The 7,460-nt window shown below is 32.8% G+C and overlaps 1 long non-coding RNA gene across 1 annotated transcript; it reads left to right on the forward strand.

Moving 5' to 3' along the window:
• The first annotated feature begins 6,969 nt into the window (after positions 1-6,969).
• LOC112505671 lies at positions 6,970-7,431 on the forward strand. The gene is made up of 3 exons (XR_003068428.1): positions 6,970-7,068; positions 7,170-7,207; positions 7,351-7,431. It is a non-coding gene; the product is annotated as an uncharacterized LOC112505671 (long non-coding RNA).
• The last annotated feature ends 29 nt before the right edge of the window (positions 7,432-7,460 follow it).

The raw sequence follows: 7,460 nt of genomic DNA on the forward strand, positions 1-7,460 counted from the left end.
AGGTGTACCATGGGATAAGGGTGGCATATTAAGGAGAGATGTACATTTGGATATAAGGGTGGCAATTGTATGTGTGTGTTATATAATAATACTCTCACTATCATACCCCTTAAGATTAATGTGGTCTGGAATCTTTACTTCTTTGTGATTTAAAGATTTAGGATCAGAGTTCTTATTGGAAATCATAGTCTAAATGTTATAGAAAAGGGGATAACAGGTTTGGCCTGAAACTTTATATAAACCTTGTTTGAACAGAAAAAGGTTTAAAAGTGGCACTATGTTAATTTGGTTAATATAAACCTGTTTAAAGTTGATATATTATTTCAAGCAGAAATTATTAGCTTGGAAGGTGATTGGTATTAATATTGTGTTCTTACTTGTTCATATATTTGATATATATATATATATATATATATGAAAGGTTATTTTGTACAAAGTTTTGGTATTTTTTCCCTGCAATAACATAAATAGGGTAACTCACTAGACCTTTCGGTCTAACCCTCGTTTTGTGATTTCAAATATGTATTGCAGGAAGTGTTGATGGTAAGGGAAAGGGAAAAATATAATAATTTCCCTATATGTTTATCTACATGAAGAGTGACTGATTATTTGTATAGTTTTGGCAAATGTAACTGGATTAGTACAAGAATTTGTATTTTGAATTTTAGGACCATGTATTTTATACTGGTAGATTCTTGTATTAAGGGACCAATGTGGGATTTAAACATGTATTTCTTTTGTATGAAATACGTGTTACATGCAATGTGTGGTATGAGGTGTTACAATGAAGCCATCTCAGTTGCTATAATTATTGACAAATTGCCTCCTTCTTAGAAAGAGTTTAAACATACTCTTAAACATAACAAGGAAGAACTGACTCTAGTTCAACTTGAAAAATTTTTATTCGGGTATTATTCCTTTGTAAAAAATGTTTCAAAAATTCGAATTTGAAATTTTAAACTCGGTTTTGACTCTGTTTTGAAAACCCGGTTATTTAACTGACGTATGGCGGTTTTCGACCGTTTGAGGGAAGAGCTACAATTTGGTCATTTGATTTTCGGTACACAGATTTCATAACACGAAAAACTCTCTATTCGAAAAAACCACTGAATTTTGTCCGATTGAAATTTTGATTGTACCATCGAAATACTTCAATCTGAAAGTGATACACGACGTTCAGTGGAATCCAAGAAATCGAAAACCAGAATTTCTAACAAAGATTGAAGTATTATGTGAAAATGGCGGACAAAGAATCTGTGAAGAACATGACAAGCAAATTAGATAAACTGTCGAAATTTGAAGGGTAAGATTTCCGTAGATGGCAGAAGAAGATGCATTTCCTCCTCACTACCCTGAAAGTGGTGTATATTCTGAGTACCCCTGTGCCTGAATACGTTGAAGTTGAAACTCTGGAAGTGTCAAGGAAGAGATCGAAATGGGAAAACGATGACTACATCTGTCGTGGCCACATCTTAAATGGTATGTCTGACTCTTTATTTGATGTTTATCAGAATGTTGAATCTGCAAAGGAATTGCGGGATTCTCTGGAATCCAAGTATATGGTAGAAGATGCTTCTAGCAAGAAGTTTCTGGTCGGTAATTTCATGAATTACAAGATGGTCGATACCAGGTCTGTCATGGAGCAATATCATGAATTGTTGAGGATTCTGGGACAATTTGTCCAACATAATCTGAAGATGGATGAAGCCATCTCGGTTGCTATAATTATTGACAAATTGCCTCCTTCTTGGAAAGAGTTTAAACATACTCTGAAACGTAACAAGGAAGAACTGACTCTAGTTCAACTTGGAAATTTTTTATTCGGGTAATATTGTTATGTGAAAAATGTTTCAAAAATTCGAATTTGAAATTTTAAACCCGGTTTTGACTCTATTTTGAAAACCCGGTTATTTAACTGATGTATGGCAGTTTTCGACCTTTTGAGGGTTTGCTTATTTGATTTTCAGTACACAGATTTCATAACACAAAAAACTCTTTGTTCGGAAAAACTACTGAATTTTATCCAATTGAAATTTTGATTGTACCATCGAAATACTTCAATCTGGAAGTGATACATGATTTTCAGTGGAGTCCAAGCAATCGAAAACCAGAATTTCTAACATTTTTCAGTTATTCTATAACAGTATTTAATTTTTTTTAAACTTACATTTTTTGACCGAAATCTGTCTAAAATCCCATGAAAATTTGTCAAAGATAGTCAACGACAATTGAACAAGTTCCAGTCAAAGCAAAATCCCTTGAAGATCTATTTTGTCAAAGATCCCTCAAAAATCAATCCCTCTAAGAAATCCCTGAAAGTCTATCAAAAATCACAAAAAATGTTGACCAAGTTCCGTTAAAAATCCCTCCCCATCTTCATGGATTTTTCAATGGAAACAATACATCGAAATTTGCATCGAAAATCAATAGAAAATTTTGTTTTTTACCAATTTGTTATAGTCGAGAAAAATTGTTGTAAATCTATCAAAAACCCACTTTTTAGACTGATCTTCAACAGAGATTTCAGTCTAAAAAACCCTTTTGTTTTATATACAGTTGGTCGTATAGTTAATATTTAGAAGTCCAATATTGGTTGTCAAGCTTTTGTTGTAATCAAATTCTTAAATTTAAATACAAATATTCTCATCCACATGCAGTTGCTTTGATAGGTTATGATGTATAAAATATATATACAAAAATAATTTGTAACAGTTGACTTTGGTTCGGATTTAAAATTAAGTCTCCGCAAATAATGCAGGCCGTTGTTACTTTTGAATCCCTTTTAGTAATAACATTGAAATTGTAATCAATATAAAAACCAAATTTTATGGAGAAAAAGACTCATCATAATGTTATGTACGTGTGTAATAATGACTCACAGTCACAACTAATGTACGAATGTAATAATGTCATGAGCAGAAAGTTGACAACATGAGAGACTTAAGTTCAAAAGCCATTTTCTTGGATTGGCAGGTGAGATTTATTATCTTCAATATCTCATCCTTTTATCCTAAGATTAGCTCATATTCATCCTTCTTTAATGTCCAAACTCAAACCACTTTTTGTTTTGTTTTCGACATGAAAAATAATATCATAAATCTGTGACTGCACACTACAGAAAATCGTATTTTTACCCAGTTTTCACCGCCAATGTACGTCTGTAATAATGCCAACAAAAATTTCCGGCAAAAGTCCTTTAACTTTTGGTGGTATAAGGAAACGACCTGTGACAAGTGATCATCATCGGACCAACTTTGTAAGCGGTTTTATGTTTTTTGTTGGTACAAAAGGTCGTCCGTAAAAATAAAATTTCGTATAGTGCCGATTGCAAACAGTTGATATTTGAAGATAAAAGATTACTAATTAAGTTATGGTTTATCCTATTTAATTTCTATTAGATTTAATTCCTTTGTTTAATACTGTTTGGGGATGCAATTTTTATAGTACAATATGGGTGTGGTCCACTTGCTATTCAATAGGTTTCTGACATCTATAACACAACATTATTAAAATAGCATATTTTACAAGACTTTTACAAGTCTTCTGTGTGCATACGTGCATATTGAATTAAGAGCAGAGTTGTTCAAACTCTACATTTGAATGCAAGTGAATTTTACATCTGTTGGGTTGTGTTTTGAAGCGCCATTTTTGTCATGCAATTGGCAGGTGAATGTTTTTTCATTTATAGGCATGACTAAATACGTATGCCCATTATTTTATAGGCATGACTTAATTGATGTAGCTTTATATGATTCTATAGGGTCTTTTCTTCACATAAGAATGAGTGAGATCGTGTATTGGTTTGAGATAAGATATTTGAGAACATGAATGAACAGTCATACTTGTTTATATGTTTCTGTTTCCTTTATTTGGATGTAKAATTAGTTACCGGTTTTCAGTTTTCTTGGACCTTTTCTATTCTTTATTTTATTTTATTTTTGGCATATATTTTTCAAATTAAGCTTTTACAAAGTATAGTTTGAACGAAACATGATGAAATCACAAGCAGACACAAGACTTACACTACAACAAAAACAAGTTTATAGGACACTTTTTTGGGACACTTTTCAAGATCCGTCCTTTAAAAAGGTCTAATACGACACATTATTTCACGAGTCCTATTTGATTTAATTTAATAGGACTCTTATTTTTTATGTCTTATTAAGCTCTCTTTTGTGTCCTATCATGTAAATCTAATACGACACTTTTCAATGTCATATCATTTGAGAGGCTAATAGGACACTTTTTAAGTGTTATATTATTTAAAAGACTAATAGGACATTTTAAAGTGTCATGTTATTTTAAAAATTAATAGGACATTTTAAAGTGTCATGTTAATTTTAAAAGTTAATAAGACATTTTTGATTGTTKTATTAGTGTTTAAAAGCTAATAGGACACTTTTAAATGTCCTATTAGAGTTTAAAATGATATAAATAGCATATTATATTTAGAACCATTTTTAATATCAAATTTAGGCCCAAATATGAAAAGCCTATTAATATATAATCCTAAGCCCATTTTCTTAAACCCAAAGACTGTTAATATTCAAAGGTTAATATTAGAATTTTAAAACCCATGAAATATTATATTAGAGTCTATGAAAGCCCCGGCCCGTTAACTCCTACTTTACCATTCCTCCTTCACGACTTCCTTCACTGGACTCCATGGAAGAAGCTACGATCGACTCCCCTGGACAAAGCTACGATCGATACTCCCCTGTACCTACTTACGAAGCTACGATCGGTAATTTTGAAGGAACTCAGGAAGTTGATCGACTCCTCCCTCTCCCTCACTGTTTGCAATCGATCGACTCTACCCTGAAATCTCAAAGCATCARACGACGATCCTTCTGCTTATAGGTAACATTTTCATTGACTACAATTAGTTTAATATTCTCTTAGTCTCGATACGAATTCTGTGACAATTTAACTCAGAGATGATTTTTGTTTGGTAAAAAGTTAATCGGCTCTGAATCATTTGATAAATTTTGTATTCTTTTGTGAGAAAGGGGCAGTATATTAGATGCACTCACCTCTTCAAAGGTAAAGAGGCTAATAGATGCAGGAAGTCACGAAAACTTGATAGCATGTATAACAGAAAGAAGATCGTTTGCATCAAATTGGTAAATAGTATACAAGCCAAATTTAGGTTTGGCCTCAAAAGTTTATTTGGAACTTAGGAGCTGATTGTTTCTCTTTAAATGGTAACTCAATAAATCTTGTTGATTAAAACTTGTTAGAAGACCTAGCATTGGTATTGGCATTGGCCCATCCTTTACTTCCTCCATTTTAGAATTAGTCTTAAGTTCCATATCCATGGCTGGCATACTGTTGCAGTCTTGCAACTACAAATAAAAAATGTATTTGTATGATCTGCAACAGAAAAGAATTYTATTTCTTCTTATCTTTCTGGGACGGAGACAGTGGCAGTTTAAGTTCTTAAAGAAATCATATTATCATAGTGATGATCTATGTCATTTTATCGACCTAAACTGATATGTATCTAGATAATAGTATTTGCATTATTCAGTGTATTGCTAATGGAACACTGAATTTGAACAATGGAAGTAGTGGAATAAGTCACAACAGTGTAAACTCTCGAGTCTCTCTCTCTCTCTCTCTCTCTCTCTTCATGTGCATATATAGGAAAAGGCATCTTACTCATCACTCCATCTTATTATGGCAAATTTGTACCTAAATCTCTAGCTGTGAAACCCATTTTTGACCAAAGGGTATTAGTATTACAGATGACTAGAAGTTTCCCAATGGGAATAGATGAACATAGCTACCTAAAGTTGACAACATGCTATCTATGTTCTTTTCCAGTCTTTCTGCTGGAGGTGTCAATTGACCATAGAACTCCTTCATGGTTGCTAATCCTTTTAATTCAGAAATTAGGCTGCAAATTTCCACAAAATCTAATGATTCCAACTATTGTGAACTTTAAAATTCCTTACTAAAGGGAGGATAATTACTTTGGTTGCTTTTTGGAAGATTGTGGAATCTTGGGTTCGTAATACTTTTTAGAAATCCACACAAACCAGTTAATCATCCACTTTTTAGAAATCCACACAAACCAGCATCTATCATTAGTCATATTCTTGAGCTTTTGGGCTGAGGTGCACTACAACTCGATCTATCCTGAAGGAGGTCAGTTTGGTCTTTTTGATCAACTATAACACACTTGTATTCTAGTTTTACATCAGAAGAATCGGGTTTTCTATCGTTTACTATATAGTTAAATGATGACGGAATTTGGTTGGAACAGAGTTGCCGCCACCGGAATACAGGAAGAAGAAAARGTGGTGGAATTTTAAACACATACATCAGGCATATCTGGATTGAAAGAGAGAAAGGATTTGCTTGCAGGCAGAGATGGCATTCTTATTTAGTTAATTAAAATCTATAGCAGCAAATTAATAAGTTTATATATATATATATATATAATTTTACATCATCATGTACATCCCTTTTTTTTTGGTTCTTTTAAAAGCTACCAGATGCTGATGCTGATGAACACTTGCTTAATTCTGCAAAATCAAGGGTCATTAGGAACCTGTCTTTTGGAATACGAATTGGCACATGAATGTTTAGAACACAAATATCAAACTTGAGGGTAGATAGTCGTAATTTTTCTAAACTTTCTTCTCTTCTATTGTATTTACATGTGTGACTTATCTGTTCTACACTAGTCTTAGTTTTTCTTCCTTAACCACCAACTGTCAGTAATGTGCTTTGTTCAACCTATTCTCCTCACATATGTCACTAATAGGCTAATACCATGATAGCATATAAATTATTTGGATTTCAAACTCCTTATACCATGATAGCATATTAATTAGTAGACAATACACTCACAGGCACTATAATTTGGTAGTATAGGTTCAAATTGTTTTAAGTTCTATTATATTATTAGTTTCAAGAAGAGAACTTACATCTGCGACCTTTGCAACAGGATATTCTCTCAATAACTTTACCCAGGGAAATTGCGAAGCAGTTACACTAGAAAATGCACGTCCAAAATAGAGACATGTTGGAAATTGGAGAATCTCTCCCTGATAAGCTGCGGTGAGTATGAACAAGAGGCTACTTTGTATATGTTTTCCTAACGGATAATTTTAGATGAACCCACTAAATTCTAACTAATATGACCAAACAATGACAAAAAGGAGTAGTCGGGCCAGGTTGCACAACAGCTTCATTACAGGTAACTTTGCGATACCATGAACTCATTTATAAAAAGCACAATAATCGAAAGATGTAGATATAAAGTTTAATCATTTATCTTACAAGATTATTATGGAACTTAATAAAATCTTATAATCTTGTTCTTCAATCACGTTTTTGTAGGTTGGGGATGTTGTTCATCATAAAGGAGGGAAAGTTTGGTTAGATCATATGGATTGTTTATTACAATTGAAGACGTTATTGGAGCAACAATCACACAGCCTTATCCTTTC

This window comes from Cynara cardunculus (assembly GCF_001531365.2).
Source record: "Cynara cardunculus var. scolymus isolate 2C chromosome LG 2, CcrdV1, whole genome shotgun sequence".
Lineage (NCBI taxonomy): Eukaryota > Viridiplantae > Streptophyta > Magnoliopsida > Asterales > Asteraceae > Cynara > Cynara cardunculus.